This window comes from Ambystoma mexicanum, chromosome 10 (assembly GCF_040938575.1).
Source record: "Ambystoma mexicanum isolate Mex_15411 chromosome 10, UKY_AmexF1_1, whole genome shotgun sequence".
Taxonomy (NCBI): domain Eukaryota; kingdom Metazoa; phylum Chordata; class Amphibia; order Caudata; family Ambystomatidae; genus Ambystoma; species Ambystoma mexicanum.
Window position 1 is genome coordinate 597621944 of NC_090932.1, and position 27835 is coordinate 597649778.

A 27835-nucleotide genomic window follows, 5' to 3' on the forward strand; every position below is an offset into this window, starting at 1 on the left:
CCACGTGTGTACTGTCATCACGTGCAATGAGGGATACTCCCTCGCACGTCACGTCACAGACGCGCTCACGCGCTGAGGGCCTTTGGTCCAATGAAAATGCGTATGCGTGCAGACGCGCTTACGCGCTAAGGGCCTTTCCTCGAATTACACGCTGACGTGCAGAATTTTCACGTGCCAAATCACTCCGTATCAAGCTGGCCACGCGTAAGCACACGGAAGACCACGCTCCTGCCCAGAAGGCCGAACTACTGCCCCCCAGAGCCCCGAGCACGCTCCCACCTGCCATCTGCTGCTGCCTGACTGCCTGCTGCCCACGTGCCCTGCCATTTGCTGCCTGCACATCAGCCAGGGGTGCTGTTGGTGTGACCACCCCTGCTGGAACCAAAGACTCCCGACTGGGATTCCATCGCTCCACAGCCCAGCCCCAGGACCCAGTTGCCCACCCACTCCTGCCTCTGGGGTTGTCATGTCGGGGCAAACTCCATCTGTGACCACTGACAACCCCCGGCCAGAGAGGCAGAGGGGCACCAGCTTCAGTGCCACCGAAGTTGGTGTCCTGGTGGAGCAAGTCCTGGGGCAGTATGATGCCCTCTTCGGAAGTTCCCGCGCCGACAAGGAAGGACGGACTCGGATCTGGACTGACATCGTGACTGCCATCAACGCGGAGGGGGTGGCAGTCCGCGACTTCCAACATGTCAAGAAGCGCTGGGAGGACTTCAGGTCCAGGACCCTGAACAAGGCCCGGCGCCTCTTGAAGGCAGCGGATGCCAAGGGGCGCCGGGGCCACTTGTCGGAAGAACAGATGAGGGTCCTGGAACGCATATCCCCAGCGCTCCACGTCCAGGTCCTTGAGAGGCAGACCCGTCTGGAGTCGAGCGGTGAGTGTACATGCATCCTGATTGTGAGCAGTGCGTGTGGTGATTGTTCAGTAGTGTGCAGGTTGCACATCTGTTTGTATGGGGTCGAGTATGGGTGCAGGTGTACAGGGCCGTGGGGCTGACACATGCGAGGGCTGTAATGTGTGAGACATGGATGGTGCCTGTGTGTGTGGGCTTGCATGCCATATGCAGTTGTGTGGGCACACAAGTTTGTATGAATGTGTATGTGAGTAGACATGTCCGTGATGTCACGCATGTATGTTGTTTTCAGCTGCATGTATCAGCGCTGTGTACATGTGCATGTGTGTGTATTTGACAAGGGTGCAACAGTGATGCAACATGGATGCATGTGACAGCTTTGAGTGGAAGCCTGATGGGCAGATGTGACATGGATGCCCGTCTGAACACTGCGACACTTGGCAGATGTGTACACATGCATGCAAGTGTGGTGGTGTGTGTACATGTGTGGTGCACTTCATGTGTTGCATGTGATGTCTGGCTCACCTTTGTCTGCTCATGCTGTTGTATGTGTATGGATGGTGTTGGCAGTTGCGAAATGGCTGTGGTATGGCTCGTGTGTGCGAGTTGTAATGACATGTGTGTTGGTGATCGTGATGACATGTCTGAGGTTTGCCAATGCCACTCATGTGCAACTGTCATGTGTGTATGTGTCCATTGTACAGTGCCCTGATGCGTGTGTTTTGTTTCTTCCTGTCTGCAGCGTCAACTGATGAAGAGGGCGGAGAAGGTGCTGTGGAGCACAGCGGCGGGGATCCCACCGCCAGCCAGAGACGCAAGGCCCGGCTCCCCTCCCATGTTGTCATCTCATCGGGGAGTGAGGAGTCCGGTGCCGCGTCCCAGGCCGCAGCTGCCGGGGGGAGGTCCAAGAGGCGGAGGTTGCAGTTGGACTCCTCGGCAGCAGAAGGGGCAGCTGGGACCCCACAGGGCCCAACGGGGGAAGATGGCACAGAGTCATCCAGGTTGGTGGGGGGTTTGGTGGAGGAGGAGGCCGTGCAAGCACCGGAGACGTGGTCTGGGGGTGGGGATCCCACTGGTGCTAGTGGTGCAGTGCAGGACCAGGGACAGGAGGCAGCACAGGCCGCCGCGGAGGTGCCTGTGTGCAATCCTGTCCCTGATCCTGTCCCTGCATCATCTTGCACCAGCAGGGATGCCTATGTCCAGACCAGTTTTCAGGCAGGGGATGAGCTGACGTCAACTGGCCTTCCTCTGCCTGCGGACGTGGCTATCCAGGCCCGGGTTGAGCCTGTCCTGGCTGGTGTGGCGTTGCGTCAACGGGCCATGCGAGGTGACCTGCAGTCTTTTCATGAAGAGACTGCACGTCATCTCGAATGGCTCGTTGACCACGTCAGCCTGCTGGGACAGGTCACCCAGGCCGGATTCCTCCGTCTGATGGGGCTTGCCACGACCCCCTCCTCAGCTGGACCCCCTACGCGCCAGTCGTACTCTGTGCCATCTTCCCACCCATCAGTCACCTGGGTGCCCTGTGGAGCTGCCTCTGACGGTGCGGCCAGGCTGGTGGAGGAGGCATCCCTGCCACAGTCGGGAGTCGGACGTCCAGCAGGGGTGGCCACGTCAACGACTGCACCCCAGCCGGCGGAGGATGTGCAGGCAGCAGGAGGCAGTGCAGGGGCAGAGGCACAGCAGCAGCAGCACCATGGTGGGAGCCATGAAGGCTCGGGGCCTTCGACATCGGAGGGGCAGGCATCGGCCGGAGGGCAGGAGGACCCAGGACTAAAAGTGTCTTCCGTGTGGCAGCGGTTGGGCCACGCCATAGATGCGGAGCGGCAGCGGGCGGAAGAGGCACGGCTCTCTATGGTCAGGGCGGAGAACTCCATGCAGAGGGCCCTGAGGCGGGTCGAGTGCCTCGAGGCAATCCGCAGGGCTTTGGAGGTGGACACGTCGACGGCCCTGCGGTCCCTCGGGGCCATGGAGGAGGACCGCCTCCGGGACATCGAGGAGGAGTTCGATGATGCCCTGGCCCGGCACATCCAGAAGTGAGCCGTGGAACTAGCCCGCTGCCCTTGTACATAGTTATGTAGATAGTGTTAAGTTTCATTTTTGTTTTTATTTCATTTGGACCTTTTGGACATTGGCCACATTTTTGTATATAGTTTTTTTTATTAGTTAGTGTAGTTAGTTAGGTTTCCTTTATTTTGTTGGGATAATGGACCCTGGCTTCTTGCATTGTACATAGTTGTGGACTTGTACATACTTTCTTTTTTAACATTCTCCATGGATCAATGGCTTATTATTTTTATTTCACATTGGATTTTGTTTGGTGGACATTGACTTTATACTACATTACTTTGGATTTCTATATTCTTTATTTTTTAAAGTTTTGAACGGACATGCTTCTTTTCATTTTTTTCCATTCACATTTCTGTTTCTTCATTTTTGTTTCTATTCATCTTTCCTTTAATACATTATTTTTTTGTTGAACTTCAATGTGTGGTATCTCATTGTTTTCATGCATTTCATGTTATGTGTTTTGAGAATCACTGACACCCATTGGTTGTATGTGAGGGACATGTGTTTGTTTTGGAACTTGCAATTGGTGTTCTGTGATGTAATTGCAAAATATGAGTGGGTGGATGCAAAACTCGGGTGGGTGTTTTGCATTTGGGGGCTGACCATAGAGACCAGGGATCTGGACTGTGATGACATGTTGGGTGGGGAAAATGAGTTGGACATGGGTGGGGGCCTGCTGGCAGGTGCCCCACAGTGCTGGGGGGTGGGAGACATGAGTTGGACATGGGTGGGGGCCTGCTGGCAGGTGCCCCACAGTGCTGGGGGGTGGGAGACATGAGTTGGACATGGGTGGGGGCCTGCTGGCAGGTGCCCCACAGTGCTGGGGGGTGGGGGTGGTGGGAGACATGAGTTGGACATGGGTGGGGGCCTGCTGGCAGGTGCCCCACAGTGCTGGGGGGTGGGGGTGGTGGGAGACATGAGTTGGACATGGGTGGGGGCCTGCTGGCAGGTGCCCCACAGTGCTGGGGGGTGGGAGACATGAGTTGGACATGGGTGGGGGCCTGCTGGCAGGTGCCCCACAGTGCTGGGGGGTGGGGGTGGTGGGGAACATGAGTTGGACATGGGTGGGGGCCTGGTGGAGGGTGCCCCTGGTGGCTGGTGGGTGGGGGTGGTGGGAGACATGAGTCGGACATGGGTGGGGGCCTGGTGGAGGCTGCCCCTGGTGGCTGGTGGGTGGGGGTGGTGGGAGACATGGGTGGGGGCCTGGTGGAGGCTGCCCCTGCACTGCTGGGGGGTGGGGGTGCTGGGAGACATGGGTGGGGGCCTGCTGGAGGCTGCCCCTGCACTGCTGGCGTGTGGGGGTGGTGGGAGACATGAGTCGGACATGGGTGGGGGCCTGGTGGAGGCTGCCCCTGGTGGCTGATGGGTGGGGGTGGTGGGAGACATGGGTGGGGGCCTGGTGGAGGCTGCCCCTGGTGGCTGGGGGTGGGGGTGGTGGGAGACATGGGTGGGGGCCTGGTGGAGGCTGCCCCTGGTGGCTGGGGGGTGGGGGTGGTGGGAGACATGGGTGGGGGCCTGGTGGAGGCTGCCCCTGGTGGCTGGGGGGTGGGGGTGGTGGGAGACATGAGTCGGACATGGGTGGGGGCCTGCTGGAGGCTGCCCCTGGTGGCTGGTGGGTGGGGGTGGTGGGAGACATGGGTGGGGGCCTGGTGGAGGCTGTCCCTGGTGGCTGGGGGGTGGGGGTGGTGGGAGACATGGGTGGGGGCCTGGTGGAGGCTGCCCCTGGTGGCTGGTGGGTGGGGGTGGTGGGAGACATGGGTGGGGGCCTGGTGGAGGGTGCCCCTGGTGGCTGGGGGTGCAGGGGGACATGCGTTGGTGGGCAGTAGTGCTAGTTGATATGTGGGTTGGCTGGTGGGCATGGGCATGGTGGATGGGGTGCCTGCAGGACATGTGCTGGGTAGGCCCCTGTGGTGTGAGCCACCTGCAGGGGCCGTGGAGGGTGTAGAGGGTACACCTGGGAGGACCCACACGTGCAATTCACGTGTGCTGCTCCCCGCGCACCCCTGTAATACACATACCCCGCTCAATCGCGTGTGGAACTTCCCCCGCACCCCCGGAATACACGTACCCCACTCAATCGCGTGTGGAACTTCCCGCGCACCCCTGAAATCCACGTACCCGGCCATATTCCGTGTGTGGAACTTCCCGCGCACCCCTGAAATCCACGTACCGGCCAAATCGCGTGTGGAACTTCCCGCGCACCCCTGAAATCCACGTACCCGTGTGGAACTTCCTGCGCACCCCCGAAATACACGTACCCGCTCATTCGCGTGTGTAACTTCCCGCGCACCCCCGGAATACACGTACCTCGCTCAATCGCATATTTGACTTCCCGCGCACCCCCAAAATACACGTACCCCGCTCAATCCCGTGTGTAACTTCCCGCGCACCCCCGGAATACACGTACCTCGCTCAATCGCGTGTGGAACTTCCCGCGCACCCCTGAAATCCACGTACCCGGCCAAATCGCGTGTGGAACTTCCCGCGCACCCCTGAAATCCACGTACCCGGCCGAATCGCGTGTGTAACTTCCCGCGCACCCCCGGAATACACGTACCTCGCTCAATCGCATATTTGACTTCCCGCGCACCCCCGAAATACACGTACCCCGCTCAATCCCGTGTGTAACTTCCCGCGCACCCCCGGAATACACGTACCTCACTCAATCGCGTGTGGAACTTCCCGCGCACCCCTGAAATTCACGTATCCGGCCAAATCGCGTGTGGAACTTCCCGCGCACCCCTGAAATCCACGTACCCGGCCGAATCGCGTGTGGAACTTCCCGCGCACCCCCGGAATACACGTACCTCGCTCAATCGCATATTTGACTTCCCGCGCACCCCCGAAATACACGTACCCCGCTCAATCCCGTGTGTAACTTCCAGCGCACCCCCGGAATACACGTACCTCGCTCAATCGCGTGTGGAACTTCCCGCGCACCCCTGAAATCCACGTACCCGGCCAAATCGCGTGTGGAACTTCCCGCGCACCCCTGAAATCCACGTACCCGGCCGAATCGCGTGTGGAACTTCCCGCGCACCCCCGGAATACACGTACCTCGCTCAATCGCATATTTGACTTCCCGCGCACCCCCGAAATACACGTACCCCGCTCAATCCCGTGTGTAACTTCCCGCGCACCCCCGGAATACACGTACCTCGCTCAATCGCGTGTGGAACTTCCCGCGCACCCCTGAAATCCACGTACCCAGGCCCATCGCGTGTAGATTTTCTCGCGCACCCCTGAAATCCACGTACCCGCTCAATCGCGTAATTAACTTCCCGCGCGCCACTTTTTTGATGCGCTGGGACTCTACCGCCTGCCTTCGTGTGGCGGCCGTGTTTCAGCTTGTGCGTGTCTTTGGCTGTGCGTGGCTTTGCCCTATTCGATTCCATGAATACGTGTGGTTCGAGTGCGTGTGGGCGTTCCGTCTGCTTCCCTGCAGTACATCCCCAGTTACGCCCTTATTTTCGCGTGTTGTTCCCCATTCCGCGCGTTACGCCCCATGTCCCGCCCACTTTCTGGTGTGTGCGCTGCGGTTGTGCGCTTTCACTGTGCGCGTCGCGCACGCCTTTCACGATGTTGCAGTGACGTGTGCGCCATTCACGGGTTTGGCGCACATCCCGAGGAAGACACGCGCAGGGACTTCCATGAATCCTCTTTTTTTCCGCTTGCGCCTGCTTGCGCGTAGATTTTCGGCGCACGTTTGTTCCATGAATCGGCCCCTTAATTCCAATGAAAGTAAAGCACAATTATTCTGTTATTTATTTTCAGCTGGAAAAAATAAGTAAATAAACCTGCCAAAGAAACAAAATACAATAAAGAAACACTACACAAACATCCTGCTAAAAAGAAAAGAAAAACAGAAGGAAAAATAAAAAACATTTTCAAAACGATTTTGAAGAAAATTAAACTATTTTTTTAAAGACACTACTATTACTGAAATTATTTTAAGTACAACAAACATTGAACTTGATATTGAAAGTACTTTTGATAAAAAAAAATGACAATTCCTTAAACTATTTCAAGTATGACACACTAACAACTTAACAAACCATTTAGACCACAAAACTCCATGACAGCCACTTTTTACTTTCAGAAAGAAATATTATATTTAACAGGAGAACATCTACAAACTATAAGTCAACAACAGGACCTTTTAAAAAAAATACTTTCCAAAGTCATTATCCCTGAAAAAGTCAATGATAGCCAGTTTTTCCATCCAGAAGAACCATTATATTCAGCAGGGGGGGTGAGGGGGGTACCAGTGCAACAGTAGTTTGTGGGCGCATTCCCGACTAGTGATGCAAGGGTAGGCCGTGCGCGTTCTTGACCAGATGTCCATCCAGGTATGGTCCTCTATGCCGTGACCCAGGTCCGCCTCCCATTGGGTCATACAGGAGGGCCTGGTGCGGAGGGGGCCTTCTTGTAGTAGTCTGTAGAGGGCCGAGATCTTCCCCCGGGCTGGGAGATCGATCACTGTAATTTCCAGCGGGGCAGGGGTTTGGGTAGCTGCCGCTCGGGTCCAGGGGTGGGAGTGCCAGGGCCTCAGCTGGGCATAGGTGAACCTGTCTGTTTCCGCCAATTGGAAGGCATGTTTACATTGTTCGAAGGTCCGGGGGGAGCCCCCCTCAAAGAGCTGTCCCAGTGACTCAAGGCCACCCACCACCCAGTTTCTAAAGTTCCTTCGGTGGGTGCCCGGGGAGAAGGCAGGTTTAAGGAAGATAGGGGAGAGAGGGCTCGGGGTCCCCTGGAATACTCTTGTGCCTGCGGGCCCAATCCCTGGCCTTAATAGATTTTTTGTAGAGGACAACATGTCTGGCCAAGCCCAACGTAGGGCGGAGGGGATGAACAAAAGAACGCGGAGGGGGAGAGGGAGGCGGGATTGTTCAATTTCTACCCACTTCGGGTGTCCCAGGGCAATTCCCCATGCCTGAAGGTGGGCCAGCTGTGTCGCAATTTGATATTTGTAGAGGTCCGGGACACCTAGTCCGCCCAGTTTCATGCTGCTCATCATTGTTCTTCGAGGAATACATGCTTTCTTGCCCTTCCACACAAAGTCAATTATTTTCCGTCAGAGCCGCTGCAGCGGGGAGAGCGGAATCGAGACAGGAAGAGAGGAGCAGGTGTAGAGGACCTGTGGGAGAAAATTCATCTTGCATGCTGTGATGCGGCCTAGGAGAGAGATTTCTTGTGACTGCCAGCGGTTGAGATCCCTTTCCATTTCTTCAAAAAGGGGGGGAAGTTTGTTTGGTATGCTTTTGCTGGGTGGGCGGGGATCTGAACCCCCAGGTATGGAATGGACTTGGCACTCCACTGGAGTGGAATTTGTTGTTCTAGGGTTTCCCTCTCACCCAGGCTCGGTCCCACCCCCAGGGCCACCGATTTCCCAAAGTTGATTGCGTACCCCGCCACTCTCCCAAAGTCCTGGATCTCAGTCAGGGCCATCTTCATGGAAGCCGCTATGTCAGTGATGGTCAGTAACACGTCGTCAGCGTAAAGGGCAATTTTATGTTGGGCGGGGCCTACCTGCAGGCCTCTAATCTGGGGGTTCCGGCGGATTCGCTGGGCCAAGGGCTCCATGGCTAGGGCGAAAAGAAGAGGGGACAGGGGGCAGCCCTGTCTTGTCCCACATGTGAGCGGGATCGGATCTGATAGGAGACCGTTGACTTGCAGCCGGGTCCTGGTCGCTTGGTAGTTTGCTAGGACCATTCTTTGGAAGGTCGGGCCAAAGCCAAAGGCTTCAAGGGTGAGGCGTAGGTAACTCCAATCCACTTTGTCAAAAGCCTTGGTTGCATCTAAACCCAGCAGAGTGAGTTGTTGATTTTCCTGGTTGGCAATCTCTATCAGGTCCAGGGCCCTTAGGATGTTGTCTTATGTCGACCTATGGGTTATAAATCCTGTCTGGTCCGGATCTATGATGTTAGGGAGGATAGACGCTAGGCAGTTGGCCAGGACTTTGGAGTATACATTAGCGTCCAGGTTTAGTAACAAGATGGGTCTATATGAACTGGTGTCCTTAGGATCTTTTCCGGATTTGAGAATGAGGACTGTAGTGGACGCCTGCATTGTTGGGGTGACGGTCCCAGTAGCGGCAAATGAGTTGAAAAGTTGCGTTAACGGCGCCACCAGTTGTGGTCCGGGGCCCTAGGTTTCAAGCTTTTAATGGCTTCGTCGACTTCCTCGCCTGTGATGAGGCTTCGAGTCCTTCACTCGCTGTGGGTGTGAGGGGCGGGAGAGCTGCCTCTCGGATGTAGGCCTGCTGTTCGCTTGAGTTCCTTGGGATCGCCGTCATTATTTCCGATTGATGAGCGACTGCCAGACGTAGTTTCTCGGGTTCCGCAAATTGGGTCACGCCTTGTGAGTCGCGAAGGCCTAGGATGGAGTTTCCTCTCTTCACTTTGGCCAGTTTATTCACCAGCAACTTGTTGGCTTTGTTGTTATTGATGTAGCACCATTGTTTTGTCCTGGACAATAAATTTGCTGTGGCGTCGGCATAATGCGCTTCCAATCTCTTTCTTGCCATCTGTAGGGCCCTGTACGGTTTCGGGGACCAGCGCTTTCATTTGTGGGTGGCTTCCGCTTCTTGGACCTCTGCCTCCAGAGTGGCGCGGGACGCCCACTTTCGTTTGTGGAAGGCCGCGCTTTGGGCGATCAATTCCCCCCGGAGCACCGCCTTCATGGCGTCCCAGGTGTTGGCTGGTGAGGTTTTTGTTTTGTTTGTTTGTTTATTTTATATAGCGCTCCGGACCCAGGAGTAAAAGGGCGCTTACAGTGGCAGGTTGCAGAAGTACAATATATACAGGTTATGCAGTTAACAAAAAATGGGGTAATATACAATATACAACCTATACAAACAGTGATATTTAAAGCAAAAGGTTGAACCTATATATGGTATGTACAGTATATACAATTGGTGCCGTGCTTAGTCTATCTTGGGAATGGTTTTATCCAGAAACCAACTAATGACTAGTTTCCTGAACTGTTGGAAGGATTTGGTCGATTTGATATTCAACGGCAGGGTGTTCCAAAGTTGAGGGGCAAGGACCGTGAAACTTGAGCCACCGGCTCTTTTAGAGGTATATCTGGGCACATTGAGGCAGAGAGTGTTGGGCAATCTAGTAATTCTGGTGCTCTGCTTCAAAGTGAGTTTGTTAGTGAGATGGGGGGCTAGGTGGTTTAGGGCTTTGTAGGTGAGGAAGAGGGTTTTTAAATCAATTTTTTGTTGAATGGATAGCCATTTGCAGGAAATTCTTATGTGGGAGATGTGCTCTCGCCTAGGGATGTTAAGTGCTGCTCGCAGCGTGTTGTTTTGGAGAACCTGAAGTTTATTAATTATGACTTGGTTAGCTACTAGGTAGAGGCTATTGCAGTAGTCAAGCTTCGATTGTATGAGGGCCCTGGCCAGTCTAAGGCAACTATTTGTAGATAGGAAGGGTCTGCGGGCCCTAATTAGTTTCCCAGTGTAGGCGGTGGCTGAGGCAGTCATGTTGACTTGTTTAGAGAGGTTGGTGTTCGCATCGAGGTAGAAACCTAATGTTTTCACGTTTTTAACAACTGGGATGATGTTACCATCGATGATGAACTTGGAGTAGGCAGGACTAAGTTTAAGTAGGTTATTGGTAGATCCGACTAGGAGGAGCTCAGTCTTCTCATCATTCAGGCAGAGGCCGTGTGTGGCCATCCATGCCTGAATGATAGAGAAGATTTTGTTGATCCTAGTGGCGTCGTTGTTGTAGTTGCCAGTGATGGTGAGGAGTATCTGGGTGTCATCTGCGTAGTTGGTCTAGGTGACACCCAGATGGTCCAGTTTATCAAAGAGAGGCTTTGTAAAGATGTTATAGAGGGTGGGGGAGGCACAAGATCCTTGTGGGACAACGCAGGTAATGGGGATGGGGTCTGCGGCAGCCGTAGATGAGAAGACTCTCATGGTCCTGTTGGCTAAGAAGGATTGTATCCACATGACAGCAGAGGGGGAAAAGGGGGCAGCAGATGATATGTGGTTGCACAGTATTTGGTGGTCAACCAGGTCGAAGGCTGCTGAGAGGTCTAGAAGGAGTAGGATAGCTGCTTTATTTTTGTCCTTGATGTCATCAATCTGACTTTTAAGGTCAACAAGGGCAGTTTCTGTACCATGTTGAGGTTGAAAGCCAGATTGACGCAGGCCTAGCAACTGATTGGACTATAGGTAATATTGAATTTGCAAGTAGGTGACTCTGTCGAGGATTCTTAGGAGGAAGGGGACCGTGGTGATAGGCCTATAGTTGGTGGGGATGGCAGGGTCAAGGGATTGTTTTTTAGAAGAGGGAGAACCCATGACTGTTTCAAGTTGTTGGGTACAGAATTGGACGAGAAGGATAGGTTTATAAGTTTGGAGATGAAGGGGGATAGGTCCCTCGCAGCATCTTTGATGATCTGGGCGGGGCAACTATGCCCTTTGCAGTTGTAGGGTTTGAGGGATGCTATAATTTTTTGGACTTCTGGTATAGTGACCCTTTTGAATGTGAAGCCGGGTTTAGTATTGGTAGGGGTGGATGTGCTAGAGGTGGAGTTGTTATTGTTGGAGAGTTGTAGTCGTTTTGCCTCGATTTTAGTTTGAAGCCCAGTAATTTTGTTGGCCAGGGCATTTTGGATGCTAATGCACCATGGCTTGTCTTTCAAGCAGGTGTCGGTCGGTGGGTTGGGGTTTTCTAGCTCCTTCAGAATGGTGAAGAGTTCTTTGGCGGAGGATTGTGCATTGTTGATTCTGACATTGTAGGCTTCCTTTTTGGTGCAGATTATCTCTTTCTTGTAATAGGAGGAGATGGTCATGAGATTAGTTTTGTTTTCAGCTGAGAGAGTTGTTTTCCATAGGGTTTCCATCTTAGCTTTCTGTTTTCGGAGTATTTTTAGTTCAGGTGTGTACCAGGAGTTCAGGTGAGCTCTGGGTTTACCTTTGCATAGCTTTAGTGGGGCAACGGCATCAATGGCAGTAGTCATGGCGTCATTGTAGGTGTTAACTAGGAGGTTAAGGTCAGCAGCGGCTGGGATCATGTTTAGGAGGGGGAGGACCAGTGGTGTGAGGATCTCCGCCAAAATATTGCGCTTGTTTCTAGTCGGGCGGGCTGGTGCGTGGGGGCCCTGCTTGGGGTTGGGGTTGTTGATGTTAATGTCAAATGGTATGAGGGAATGGTCAGTCCATTCAAGAGGTTGTGGTGCTTTGCAAATGATATTGCAGTTATGGGCTGCGACCCAATCAATAGTTCTGCCTTTCTGATGGGTGGGTAGAGTGATGACTTGAGTAAAGTCATGCTCAGATAAGGCGTTGGCTAAGGAGGCGGCAGGGGTGTTGTTAGGGTCGTTATACCCTAAATTAAAGTCTCCTAGAATGATGTTTTGGGAGTGGGGCTTAGAGTTCTCGGCTATGAAGGAGGTGATGTCTTCTTCGAAAGTACCTGTAGGGCCTGGGGGTCTGTATATTAGTTGCATAGTAATTGAACTCTTTGGTGTGGTTTGTATTTTAATGGTGAGGTGCTTGCATGATTTTAGAGGGAGGATGTAACAGATCTAAAGTCGAGTGAAGATTTGAATATGAATGCTACACCTCCTCCGCGAGCATTGGGTCTGTCGGCTCTGAGGATGGAGTATTTGTCAGGAATGGCAAGAGTAAGGTAGGGTCCTGCTGCTTCATGTAGCCATGTCTCTGTGGTAGCAAGGAAGTCGAGATCTGCTGAGAGGATAATGTGTCATGATGCCTACCCCCGGGCATCCGGATCAAGCCCATCAGCCCCGGGAGCAGGCATCCAGACATTTACAAAAACCCCAGCAGCCCCAGCTAGGGGCTGTCAGGGTTCAGTCCTGGCGCCGTAGGCACCAGGCTCATAATAAAAATCAGTCCTGGCGCCATAGGCGCCAGGCTCATAGACATTACTTACCTCATGCAGACCATGCTGTAAATAAATCCAAGCCCACATGAGTCCTGGATGGGACTATTTTACTACAGGGACTATTTTTTACTCGGGTGTGGTCCTGGGGAACTTCTTTCCTGGGACTACTTTGGAGGCTATTTAAACCATGCCTGAACAGCAGCACATGCTTCGTGTTATTCTGCATCCAGCAGCGTGACTCTCACAGTGCCTCCAGCCAGCATCCAGTCTTCTGCCACTCCCGCGTGCCTGCAGCCAGCATCCAGTCTTCTGCCACACCCGCCTCGAATCCGGAGCTCCTAGAATAAAGAGGAAGAAAAGGACAAGGTTAGAAAACGAACTTATTTCAAATTCCTCACCTCATTCCGGATCCATTTCATCTCCCGACCTGGAAAGTACATCAGTCCTGCACGCGTCGCTTCGCCAGCTCCAGCACGGCGCCATACTCACCAGTTCTCACAGCATCTTTCGATCCGGCACTGTCTCCATCATTTCTTCGCCGTACTCCGGCACCTATGGGGCACAAGAATAACAAGGTGAGCCAAGGGAATCAACAAATACCTCTTACCACCATAGACTCACTTGATTTACCACCGGCGGTATTATTCTCCATATCTTCATATGCCGTATCTGTAAAGAGGGAGAAAAACAACACGTTAACGCATGCAATAGTTACTGGACAGAGTTGGGTAACACAGACTCTTACCTGAACGCCAGCAGCAGCTATGGGACCTTCTCACGAACTCAGTTGCAACTTAAGGAAGGAAGGGGACAAGAGTGAACATCGGGCACATTGAACTCTTTGAACTTGATACTTACCAATCCCGCCTGGGACTTCAGAGTCAATGCTTACCGGAACTCTCCCAACGCCTTCAAACCAGTGAAGTAACTGGTATCTACGCGTCCCTGCAAGACTCGCAGGATGGAGAGCTCATCTTTTACAAACATAAGGTGAGGTTACTAGGGGATATCGGAGGTGATTAGTGGAGGCAAATGAGTTCACTAAAACCCACAGGTGGCTAATCCCTGTCTCCACTTGCAGGAAAATACTTCTTCGGGTCCAGCAGACAAGACTAGGCGGGCCAGTCCAGACAGTCATCTCTGCACTACGCATCACGTTGACGGAGACGGCAGCTGTCCGGGTCCGATCGACACCCCTGTGGGGTCCAGGTGAGCGTAACATAATGTCGGCGATTTCGGTAGGGTGAGCAGCTAGGGATCTGACATTGAGTAATGCTCCTTTTAGGGATGCCGTGTTAGTGGCATTAGCGCTATTCTTATTGGTGGCCTTGGTTGTGGGTGTTGTGGGCACCTTCCAGGTTATGGTGTGGAGTCTAAGGCGAAGTCTGCTGTTGCATGCAGAGAAGGAAGGGTTAGTAGTGGGGCGGTATCCTTGTGGCTTGGGAGGGTTGTTGACAGTGTGGTCATTTTTAGTAGGGTTGGTAATGTTGGGTATGGTGTTAGCTGGTTTGGCGCTAACATTTGCAATGTGGTATTGGTGAGTAGTGTGTGGGAATGGTGGTAGGGTAGGCAGAAAGGGTGTGGGACAGGGGATGGGGTGATGTCTTGGACAGCCGAGTTTAGCTAATCCATTATTGTGTGGTATGTAGCTGTTGCTGCTACATGGTGTGTTGTTGTCCATGACACAAAAAGGGAACATAGTGCGAATGAGCCAAGGGAGCATAATTAGGAGTGTAGCGTTAGCTGGGCTGCTAGGCTCGGGACGGGTCTATTGTGCCCAAAGAGGTGGGCATGGTAAGCAGTAAAGATAGCCAGTTTCAATTTTTGGTGCTAGAGTACCGGCGTAGGCTGGATTCAAGTTTGTTCATAATAGGTGCCTTCGTCCCGGTTTTCCATGAAAAAGTTCGGGATCGATCTGGCAATGGCATCTCTCAACGCCATGTCACTCAGGATGGGGTTGTAAAGATTCCATTGGCGGAGGGGAGGGGGATCCGTTTTATAGGCTTGCATGTTTAGTGAAACTGAAGCGTGGTCTGAGAGGATCCGGGGGCCAGTGGAAACCTCATCCGTAAAGGTCAGGAGCTGGGGGGAGGCCAGTAGTAAGTCAATTCTGGAGAAAGTGCGGTGCACATATGAGTAGAAGGAGAAGTCCTTCTTTTCCAGATATAGCACTCTCCAGGTGTCAACAATGTTTAGCATCCGAAAGAGATGGAGCAGTCCAGTTGCTAGGGTTAAGTCCCGGTGGGAGGGAGGGTGTGATCTGTCTTTAAGAGGGTCTGGGGCTCCGTTAAAGTCTCCCCCCATGACGACTTGCCCCTAAATGAATGGGAGGAGGGACTACTCCACGTCTCAATAAAATCCTTCCTGATGGCTGTTCGGAGCGTAAACTGAAGTGAGGGTGTAAAGTTGGCCAAAGATGGTGCATTTAATTGCGATGAAGCGACCCTCCTGGCATCGTAGTGTATCTAAAATCTGCGGATTCAAGTGCTTCGCAAAGAGAATGGCCGTGCCACCCTTCTTGGTGCCATTAGACACCAGGAATTGTAGAGGGAAAAATCTGCTGCATAGGCGGGAGAAGTCGGTTGGGACAAGCTGGGTCTCTTGCAAGAAAGCTACGGAGGATCCCTCATCCTGCAGCAATTGCAGGCTAGATTTCCTCTTCGGGGGGTGGGGGGGAATTAAGACCTCTGACATTTAAAGTGGTAAACTTCAGTTTCCAGTGTGGAGGCGGGCTCTCCGCGCTGTCTCGCCGTGCGGGGTGGGTTGGGGGGTAGCGTCAACCATAATCCTGGGGGGTAAGCTGCGTTGGGTTCTCCTGAGGCTGAGGGTTTTTAAATGGCCTCCAACAGGAGGTGTGAACATCCAACTTGGGCCTCGAACGAGGGGCCAACATTGTGGCGAGGGGGACCGATTTTAATCTATCGGCAGGGCTCCACGCCACCAGGCTGTCAATAGCCAACACAGTTGAGATACTCTCCAAGGGTAACATGATGACATCCACCTTGGATGAGAGTATGGACCGCATGGGGTCCGCGGTGAGCTCAAGGAATCTTCAATGGTGCCGAAGCTATGCAGGCTTCAGAAATGTCTGTAAGGGGTCATTTCGGTTTGCGGCTTCTCTGCACTCTCGTCCAGGGGGCGCATCTTGGCTTGGGGACGCTGTGCCCGGGTCAGGACTCGCTCGGCCGGGGGGGAATGACCCCGCACCTCCAGGGGAGCCTGGGCGCAAGATTGATGCTGCATCGTCAAGGTGGCTGATGGTGCGTAGGGTGCCCTTGTACGAGAATTGTAGCGCCGTGGGGGAATAGCCACCTGGAGTGGGGAGCCCTGAAAAGATAGTTCGTCGCATGAGCGACCAATCACTGAGATGGTTTCCTTGGTGGTGTAAAAGTGGACTCTCGTGATTACGTCTGGGGGGGAAGTCTGAGTCGGTTCCTCCACGGGGGCAAAGCCTATGAGTGCGATCAAGTAGGAGCTGGGCCTCGTCCATTTTCCGCAGCAATGACTGGAAGAAGTTGCCCACGTACTCGGGGGGCTCCTTGTCTGAGATCGATGAGGGCACCCCTCGGATGCGCAGGTTGTTGCGCCGGGAGCGGTTTTCCATATCTTCCTGTTTGAATTCAAGGATCTCGGTTCTGTCCGTTAGGGTCTGGATGGTGCGTTGCACTTCCGATAGAGAGTTGGAATGCTCCAGGGCTAGTTCATCAGACTCCCCCATCCTGTGTTCGATGTTGCTAACCCATTGCTCCGTTTGTTCTAGTTTTGCAGTGAGTTCCACCATGCAGGATCTAAACTCCGATTTGATGTCAGATATGAAGACTTGGAGATCGTCTTTGGTTGCAAGGGTCCCTTTATCCTCTGTAGCCTTCTGGGGTGTGAGTTTGGGGGGGTTCTGATGTCTTTCCCTCCTCCGGGGCCAGCAACATGGTGGAGATGTCCACAGCAGGGGGGAGGGGTGGGCCGGGGCGCCCCAGGAAATGAGCAGGCAGGGCAGGCTTCTCCGCCACAGTGGGTTAGTGGCAGCCCTTTGATAAAATGGGGGGGGGGGGGCGCAGTGCTCTCAGAGGTGGGATGGCTGTAGGCACTCAGCTCACCCTTTGCTGCAGGAGTTCGGGTAAAAGACGGAGGAAACAGGTCCTCCCCAACAGCTGAGGGTGGGAGGTGGGCAGGGGAGCCCCAGGAAGCCGAGGGAGGCGTTGATGCATGGTTAGGCTAGCAGCAGCATGGGATCCGAGAGGTCCGGGGCCCAGTGGAGGGCTGATGAAGTTTAGACAGGCGGGGGGCATTGTTGTGGGCTCCAGGGGGGCCGCTCCACCCCCACTGAGATGAGGGCCTCTGAAGGGAAGCAGGAGGTGGTCAAAGCCGCAGCAATAGAGGCGACCCTGAGTTGGATCAAGTGGAGGGTGCTAGGTCTCCAACGGGCCCCTCTGCATATCAGGCAGGGGCTCTGAGGAGCAGAAGGAGCTCCGGAGTCAGTAGCTGTAGGCAGAGCATTCCGCTCTCAATGGCTGCTTTCAGGCACCTTCAGTTATGGACTAATCCTCAGATGGTGGATGGGCCCCCCCCCTCCAGGAGGGCACCCCGCGATCGCAGGTTAGTCGCCTCTGCTCCACCAGTATCACGCCGGCGGGTCACGCTGGAGCATAGGCGGAGGCAGGAGGGGTTCGGGTCCAGGTCTCGGGGGGCTGGAGAGAGCTGCCAGGGATCTCCACGGTCCGGGGCCGGAGCGCTCCGGCGCTGGCAGCAGGTGAGCCGCGGGAGTTGGTCCGGGGAGGAGGCTGGCTGGGAGTGCCGGCGCAGGAACGCCACCTCAGGGGGATTTCCTGTACCTAGCCACAGAGCAGGCGGGGCATCCAGGCCGCCCCCACCCGGGCCTCGGGTGCCGCTGACAGGCAACGGCAATCAGGCTCCATGAGCAGGCGTTGGGGGGACTTCGCCCCGCGAGGCAGGTCCGAGGCCGGTAAAGGCTGTCAGCTGGCTGCTGGGGGAGAGCCGTGGAGATGCGGCTGCCATTTTGGGCCGTGACGACGGATGCAGTTGACAATTTCCCTCACTGCGTTCTCAGTGATCCCAAGAGCATTGTGCTCTCATATTGCTGCCATCAGTGCTCTTCCGCCACCAGAAACCCCAAAATGCATGCGGTGAACATAGCGGGAATCGGCGATATTAAAGTTTAGCTGCGGGTCCATATAGAGGCCAATAAAAGGAGCTGCCTCATCGCTGGCGCTTCAGGCCATGCCCCTTAACAGAATGTTTTTATGTTTTTAACAGTCTTCTGATGAAGTTTTTGCTGCAATTTTCACCAGTTCTTCAAAAAGAAGAAAATGAAAATATGAATACAGTTGTAAGTACTTCAAATGTTACTTTTAGGGCTAGTTTATCCACACCTCATCAATATGATTCACCATGCAAATTACTTAAATTAAAATTAATCAAAATCACTCAGTGAAAATTACCATTGTATTAAACTGTGAAACGTCCTGCTATTGAATAATAAAAAAAACACAATTTCCCTACTAATACTCCTGGTAGTCTTTCAACAATGCAAAGTACTGTTGTAAAGAAAAGAAAAACATAACTTACCTGATACAGCTACTTGTACTATTCCAATAGTGTAATGCTCTGTGATTTAAAAAAATAAAAATCTCATACATTCCCTAGTACTATTTCAACAGTGCAAACCTCTGTTGTGCAGGACAAAAAAGACATTTTACCAATGTCTAGTACTAGTGACATTTCAATGGTGCAAAGTGCTCTTATTCTGCAAAAAAAAGACAAAAGTCATTCTACTGCTACTAGTAGAATTTTTTATATATCTATATATTAGCGGCCATGAAGTTATGGTTACATTGCTAAACTCAGGAAGAGCAGTTTTTCAGCGGCTTATAACTTCGCTCCCTCTGGAGGAATCCTCACCAAACTTTGCAAAGAAAGTATATGGGTGGCTTTGCATTTTTTCGCCAAGTTGGGTAGGTTTCTTGTGGTGGGGGGGCAAAGTTATAGGGGGTCCCAACATTTTCTTCCCCCCATAGACAATGGGGAAAACTTTGCGCATGGCTACAGCCCGAACGGCTGGACAGATTTTCACCAAATTTGCAGCAGGAGGGGGGGGGGGGCGGGGCTTGGCTCCGAAAGCATACATTTGTGTGTTTGATGGAAATCCGACCAGTACTTTTGTTGCAAATTACTGAAATGTACGTCCCAAAATATTTGTGACATCTGGGTCCGCTCCGCTGACCCATTTCCCTGTTCGCTCTGCGGACCGAAGTGTCATTGGCCTGCAGTACGCCGTGATATCAGTGGTGGTTGGCTAGAGAGAAGCGGGCTGTGCGTCAAAGTTTTTGGGAAACGCCGCCATGGTGTATCGGAGGACAGTGCGGTGGCGGAAGGGTCTGGAAAATGTACCATACGCCATGTGTTGGTGGCAATAAGGGAGGGAACGGGTGGGGGAGTGAGAAGTGGTTAATGTAAAATATGTAGGTAGGTGGAAGAAGACGGTGAAGAGCCTGTAGTCTTCGCGCTTACTACATTAAGTCGCTGGTAGATAGACAGGCGAGTACTTTGTGTGGTGATTGGAGGCAGGTGTCGTAATGGCCCAATAGCTTCTGCCGCAACCTGTTTGCGGCAACCTCTTTCCGTGGTGAGTGGTGGTAGATCAATTTTAGAAGGGGAATGAATTGCACATGATATAGGTTGGATGGGAGCGTGGGTGGCTGACCTATGCAGATGGAATGCAGTAGTTGAGCACATGGTCGCATGCATGGGTCTGTGGAAGGATTATACTATTGGGTTAATGGGCGAAGGCCGTAGACCGTAGGGCATGCACTGAAGAGCCTAGGGCTTTAGCATACCCACTGCAGTAACGCAAGCGTGGGTGTGCATCAGGTACAGGGTGGTGCTTGCATAGTGCTGTGTGTGCACATTGGTTGCAGTAGGGCAGTCTTGCGAACCGAATGTAGGTAGTTTGGCAGTGACAAAATAGTTTGGGAATGGAAGTGGGGACGATCATAGTATGTGCATGGAAGTGCACAGGGGTGCAGGAGAAAGGGTTTTGTTTCTACATTATGGTAACTGGTGCAATTTCTTGCCTTATAGTTCCATGGCGGTGCGCAGGTTGGGTAGAAGTGCTGGTGGTAGTGCTGTGTATGTGGATAGTCGAAGTTGGTGACATGGTGAAATGAATGGTGCCATTATGTAGCAATGAGAGTGTTGAAGACCTAGACTGTTGGGTGCATGGCCGAAGGCTAGGACTTTAGAACACACATGGCAGTAATGCATTTTGGATTCTGCAGCAGTTAAAGGGTGGTGACCTGTAAAGAATGGGTGTGGAGCACATTTCAAATGCAATAGAGCAGGAAAAGTGAGCTGCCATGTGTGCATGTTTGGTTTTGTAGGTGGGGACACTGTTACAACATGGTAAAGTGTTTGCTGTGTACTTGGCAATGGTGCTGTGAAAAGTCATGCAGTGTGGGCACTGGGTGCTGGGTTTGCATACTGTCTGTATGGAAGAGGATATGGCAGAAGTGCACCTTAATTGTGTTTGGTTACTATGCTGTATGCTGAATTGTTGAAGTAGGGCCAATGTTGTGAAAAAGTTGTGGTTAGGTTGGTAGTGACACAATACTTTGTGAATGGGTGGTGGAGGCTGTGGTATGTTTGTGGATTCTGCTGATAGCAACCTGTTTTCGTGAATGGGTGCAATGCAGTGGTTCAGTATGTCATTGGTGGATGTGTGTGCAGGTTGGGTAGGAGTGCTGGTGGCAGTGGTGTGTATGTGGATTGGCATAGTTGGTGATATGGTGAAATGCATGGTGCCATTACATTGCAGTGCGTGTTTTCAAGGTCTAGACTATTGGGTGCAATAGAGCAGCAGAGTGAGCTGCCATGCGTGCATGTTTTGTTTTGCAGGTGAGGACACTGTTACAAGATGGTAACATTTTTGATGTGTACTTGGCGATGGTGAGGTGAAAAGTCATGCAGTGTGGGCAATGGGTTCTGGGTTTACATGCTGTCAGTATGGAAGAGGATATGGTAGAAGTGCACCTTAAATGTGCTTCGTTACTATGCTGTGTGCTGATTTGTTGAAGTACGGCCAATTTTGTGAAAAGGTTGTGGGTAGGTTGTGAATGGGAGTGGGTAGGGGTGGTGGAGGCTCTGGTATGTTTGTGGATTCTCCTGATAGCTACCTGTTTTCGTGAATGGGTGCAATGCAGAGGTTCAGTATGCGATTGGTGGATGGGTGTGCAGGTTGGGTAGGAGTGCTGGTGGCAGTGGTGTGTATGTGGATTGGAGTAGTTGGTGATATGGTCAGATGCATGGTGGCATTACGTTGCAGCGCCTGTGTTCAAGGCCTAACCTATTGGGTGCATGGCCGAAGGCTGTAGACCATGCATTGAAGAGCCTAGGACTTTAGGAAACCAACGCCACTATTGCAATTTTGGCTGTGTATCTGGTAGAGGGTGGTAACCTGTAAGGAATGGTTATGGAGTATATTTCAGATGCAATAGAGCAGCAGAAGTGAGCTGGCAGGTGTGTATGTTTGGTTCCGCAAGTGAGGTGACTGTTAGAACATGGTAAAGTTTTGGATGTATCATTGGAGATGGTATAATGAAAAGTCATGCAGTGTGGGCATTGGGTGCAGTGGGTGCATACTGGCAGTATGGCAGAGGGTATGGTTGAAGTGTAGCTTGAATGGGTTCTTTACTGTGCTGTGTGCAGATTTGTTGAAGTAGGGGCAATGTTGTAAAAATGTTGTGGTTAGGTTGGTAGTGACACAATACTTTGTGAATGGCAGTGGGTAGGGGTGATGGAGGCTGTGGTATGTTTGTGGATGCTGCTAATTGCGACCTGTTTTCGTGAATGGGTGTTTTATGGTGTGAGGGAATTGGGTTGAAGTGCCGCTACGTATGTTAGGTTTGTGCACAATGTTACCTGCCCACATGGTCGCATGCATGGATTCATAGTGTTGTGCTCGGTGTGGGCAAGGGTGGACTTTTGTGAGCTTGGTGAAAGGTGTGTTGGGTGCGCCGCAGGATCATTGTGGATGCTGAAATAGGGCATCTTGTAAGAAATGTTTCTGGTGGAGGGGCTTTGGAAGCAAAGGGAACATGCTCTCAGAGTGTTTAACAGGAAATATGGAGTTGTGTACAGAAATGATAGTGTGCAATGCCGAGGTTCAGTATGTGATTGGTGCAGGCGCCACTAACGGAGTGTTGGAAAATTCCAGTGCAAAGGGAAGAAGTATTATGTCTGCTTTACTGGGGCGTGGCCCTAGCTGCAGCTGGGAAAGCGCATGTGCCACATCATGGCCTTTTGAGCATGGAGCCTTCGCAAATGGAACTGTGGGGATTCTCGAATGAGGATTCGAGGGTGTGGTTCACCGGAAGGGGCGGTGACATATTTACCCAAAGTTCAATGCAGTGAGGTTGGCTGAGATGGACAGACAGCGAGTGCTTATAGTCAGTGATACCTTTGTGCGCGATTTGCACAGGTATGCCGTGGAAAGAGGCTTCGATACTGACTTTCAGTTGGAAGGAGTGTAGGCTTTTTGGGACACACTTAATGAGTGGAGTTTCGGGTGCATAGATCTCCTTTGCAAATGTGTGGCCTTTGTTGGTACTGTAGATGTGGTGGTCGTGCATTTTGGAGGACTACATTTGGGGCACATGTCATGCTCACGTTTGCTCGCTTACGTAAAGAAGTTAATGACAGCTGTGATGCAGATATTTCCTACTGCAAAGGTGATTTTCTCATTGATGACACCAAGAGGACAATGGAAGCATGCTGGTGTAATTTGTCCACAACCAGAGGTTGGGAGATGTTGGATAAACAGAAACATGTGCGCCTTTTTGTGCAGTGCTAGGATGTTCTGCACCGACTATGAAAGCATTAACAAGCAGCAAGATTTCCAGTGGTTTCAAGGAAATGGCATTTTGTTTACCTCAATTGGCAATGCTGTTTTGTTTGCCACTCTGCATGAAGCGTTGCAGAGATTTCTGTAGAAATGTAAGATAAGCGTTCATCTTCAGTCGAGAAAAATGTCAGGAGGAGAAGCAAACAGACAGTGAGCAAAAGAGAGAAAAACAAGAAAACAAAAATGTATGAATGCACGTATATGACAAAAACACGACAAAAAGAAAAAAAAATGTGTTTTTAGAGACAATCCTAAAGACACAATCCCCACCCCTGTTAAACCCCCCCCCCCTCCCCACAAAACCCCCTCAACTCCCTCCCCCTCCAGTTTCTGGCACAGTAATGCTGCGGATTCCATGGGACTTTGAGGATTAGACGTGGCACATCCAGCTCTTTTTAGGATGGCAGCTATGGCATTGGCCCTGTGGAGGCTAGGCCATTGGGCAATGTGGTTGCTGGTTGTGGTGTGTACACTAACACTGTGATAGAAGGTCTGTTTGTACCAAAAAATGTAGGAGGCTATGGTGAAAGTGTGCAAGGTAAGGGGCATGCATCCTGTTTGCAAGCATGCACTGCACACACTTACTTAACGTTGCTTATCCTGCTGCATTTGTGGGATCACTTTTATGACATTTGTAGTACATGCATTACAGTAGGAAGACCATATTGTAAAGTGTACAAGGTATGTGGCAGGCATCATGTTGTTATGAATGCAGTGTGTGCATCATATGATCTGATGTGCTATGGTATTTTGTGCCATTTCTATCGCCCCTACATACAAGTGTGTGAAGGCGCGCAGAGGAAGGGGAGGCGGAACGGAGGCCACAAGGATACATTGATTCCTCTAGGCCAGCTGACATTGAGAGTGTGCAAGGGAATGGGAAGGGGGAGAGAAAAGTGCAGTACATGGGAACAATAAAAAATAGAAATACATGCAACTACGGCCGGTGCTGGCAAGTGCAAGGATAAGTGTAGACATGAAGTGGTGGCTGGACTGTTAGTGTTATAGAAAACAGTCCCCAGGTGCGGGGGTTGGTAGAAAGCCAGTGCAGGGTTGGAACTGTACGGAGAGAGGTGGCCTGGGGCACAGATTATAGGGTGGGGAGGAAACCAGTGCACAATACTTTTTAGCCAGGAAGTGAGTAGGGGAGAGGAGGGGAAAAAGAAGAAGCACACGGAAAGGTTTTCAGGTGATTTCAGACCATACGATGCTTCTCCTCAAGGTCCATGGAGACAGAGAGTGTGTTCCACAGGGTGGCCCCAGCAGAAGAAACACATCTACCACCATCTGGTTGCGTGTAGAAGCAACTGACCCTGAGGGAGTACGAGGCGGATGAGGGAAGAGCTGGAGCAAGCAGATATCTAGGAAGTGAGAGTGCAAGTTAATGAGGTCCCAGGGACCAGAAGGCCTTCTGCATAATGAACATGGCTTTTATTTTATTGTTTGCAGCCACTGTGAGCTTTTGCAGACATTTTAGTCCAGCAGATGTACGATCCCTGGTGTTCCGGCCAAGGACAAGTTGCGCACTCCTCTTATGGATGAGTTGCTGAAGGCGCAGAGTGGAAGCTGGCAGATTTAAAAAGAGCCTGTGGCAACAGTGCAGCGGACAAAGCACCACAGCCGTGCAGACACCGACCTTTTGGAAAGTGACTGTAGGTTGCTAAGATACATTTAGTTGTGGCTTTAGTGCCTTCTTTCTACGGGTTATGTAGTAGGTGGGAACAATTTTCGTAGCATTGTCGGAAGGAAAGAACAGAGTTCCTGTTTCGCTAATAAAGTGTATGATATGGTTAAATGAAAATGTTGGAAGCACATACCACCAAATTGCCACTTTATGATAGGAGATGGGAGGTATGCTTTTTAAACACGTAGTGGACGCTTAGAGGCAGATATCGTGCGCAGATGCACTTATAACAGAGTTGTGAACATACTGCAAAAAAAATGTCGATACCTTTATTTTGTGGTGATGGGTGCTTATGTGGATGAATGTGCATGTAGAACTCATGCATTGTTTCACTGAACTTTCCACTGGACGTACTTTCCAATAACAGCACACTTGCAGGCTGATTTTGTAACAGTACATATGAAGTATTGTGGAGAACTGACATTGTAAGATGCTGAAGTCTTGGAGGGCATTGGTGGATGCGTGTGTGAGTACTTAGCAATACCTAATAAGGGTGTGGTGAGAAGAGGATAGTGGAAAGGAAAGAAGGACTGTTCATGATTTACTGGGGCGTGGCCCTTATGATACTTTGCGAGACGCACGTGCTACATTCTGCGCTTTTTAACATGCTGGCCAATGGAAATGCGATTGTTGCAACTGTCCAATCAGGTGGTTAGAGTGTGCGTCACAAGAAAGGGTGGCCATATTTTGTTTAATTACTCTTTGTAGTGAGGCTGGCAGAGAGGGTGAGACGCACAGTTTTTATAGTGGGTGATCACTTTGTGCTAGATCTGCTCCAGTATGCCGTGGAAAGAGGCCTTAATGGCAATTTGAATTTGGACGAAGTGGAGACCCTGTGGTGCAGTGTTGCTGTCCGTACTTTCAACCATTTGCTTGCAGAATGTCGAGGGGTGGCCACATTAGATACTGTACACGTTGTGGTAGTGCACTATGGAGCATTGCTTTTGGGTTCCATAGCTTGTGCAAGTGTGTACCATCAACTGAAAAAGATGATGAAAGAAGTGCAGCGCATTTTTGCCACTGCGAAGGTGCTTTCCTCATGTATACCACCAAGTCCAGTACATAACTATCCCAATGAATGTTGTCGGCACCCAGAGGTGGGAAGCATGTGTAACTTTTTGCATGCTGCTGGGAGGTACTCCTGTGACAATGACAACATTGGTTATCGATATGTGCACCTTCTCAATGGAAATGGCATTTCATTGTCGCCCAGTGGCAATGACATTTGGTTTTCCAATCTACAGGCTGCACTGAAGACGCTATTGTAAGAATGTGAGGCGTAGTGCAACAAATAAAAACAATTTTAATATCCCGAAAAAAAGAGTTATTACTGTGAAAGCTGTTTTGAAAAATAAATAACGTTTTTTTAAGAGCCACCACTACAAAGGACATCCCCTACCCTGGTTGACATTTATCCTTCTACTCCCGCATGCGCACACCTGGAAAAGTCTGCGGACATTGCGCCAGTTGCAGGTTTGTACGTGTAACATATGCCCCTTTTGCACATGGCCATCTTATATTTGGGACTGTGGAGGACACGGGATTGCGCAATAAGCTTTCTGGGTGTGGAGTGCACGCACAGACTGTGGTATACAGTATATTTGGTGACCTAAATGCAGAGGGTGAGCTTATGGCTGTGTGTTGTACCAGTCACAGCATATGCTTTGTGGGTGAATTGCACATACATTATTTGACAGTGAATGGAAAACAGAGTTTGTGGGAGTTATGTGTTGAGTGTATCAAGTGGGTTTGTACGCGTATGGAGCACCTAAAATTAAGTGATTGCTTTTGGTTTGTTTGTGTGAGAATTTGGTGACCCTCAATCACAACGATATTATTGTTGTTGATTGTGGAGGGACAAATGAACACCATGTAACACGATTTTCAGTGCCGTTTGTGCTGAGGGAGGCAGTAGGCCAGGTAATGCTTCTGTTTCCGATCTCCTGCATAATTGTGTATCCCATTATGTAGACACCCATGTAGGCGTGTTATTTTTTATTTGGTCCGGAAATTGAAAAAGTGCGGTACATTGTGAAGAAGTGTATTTGTGTCTTTTTACAACTTGTGCCATTGTAGTACTCTACAAATGGAAAACTATTGTTTCACAGCACGAACAGTTTTGCCCACAAATAGCATTCCTGTTGATATTAATGCATTTCCGAATTCTGCACGCTCTACACACATTGCCTTGCTGCCCTTTTTGGAAGTATAGGAATAATGTTTGTGCTTGCTGTTGCGCACTTGTGCTCTTGAAAACACACTGTAACACGCACAACCATCTGTTTCAACAGCCACCCATTTCTACCTGTTTCACTGCAGTGTTTTCCACAGTACCATGGTTCCTTCCATTTAGCATACAATTGTGTGGAGGGTATACGATGCCCGTCGACTGCCTCCCTTCATTGCCACTTACATTGTGACACTCTGAAAAGAGCTTTATATCATAATCAGCCACAAAAAATATTGCTAAAGGGCCGTTATGGTAAAGGTGCGGTACTACAAACATAGCATCATTTCTAAATACACCATTCTAAAGCAACGTTATGTTTACAGTGCCCTTGTAAAAATCTATGAAATTCACTAACAAAAAACATTGGTAAAGGGACGTTATGGTTAAGTTGCACTAGCAAAAACCTATGAAATTCAATGGAAAAACGTTCTTACAGGGACGTTATGGTTACAGGTCAAACCGAAACACCCCACAAATTGATAACCATAACTCGTGCCACCAGTGTGCACTGCAAGGACTAACACCCATGACATCAAAGATTCCATCACAAATCTCATTCATGACATCACTGATGACATCACATGTGCATTTAGCCAAAAACAGCCAGAGTGAAAATGCCATGGTTAAAATAGCTGTTGCGGAAAGTTCCATGAATCAAATATTTAAAATGATTGTACACATGTTTAATATTTAGCATATTAAATGCTGGTGTTTGAATACGTACAAAATATTTTGAAAACCATATGCTAAAAAGAAATTGTTTAAATATGTTTAATTATTATAAAGCGTACTCACGTTACCCAGTTATTTTATTTTCGTGACCTTCTAAATAGAATAAACTTCTTTTATTCAATATTTGAATACATAAGTACGTATATGGTAAAATTACAATAAACGTACATACGTCTATTTAGTACATCCCAGACATATTGCATTTTTGCTTATTCAATATTAAATTGTACGTCAACATGTTTTGTCCATTCTCCGGTACATGAACTTCCAACACATAAGTGTGCACTATAATTTAACCAAATCAAAATGTTTGTTATGCTTGTTAACAAAAGTATACATGTATAATTCTACCAGTTTAATAATTACCAGCAAACAGTACTACATAAAACCCTGTCATACATTATATAATAAACAGCCTCAAATGCAGGCATTTGTACTATTGAAACTTTAAAATCATACATCTCTATCAATAATAAAAACTGT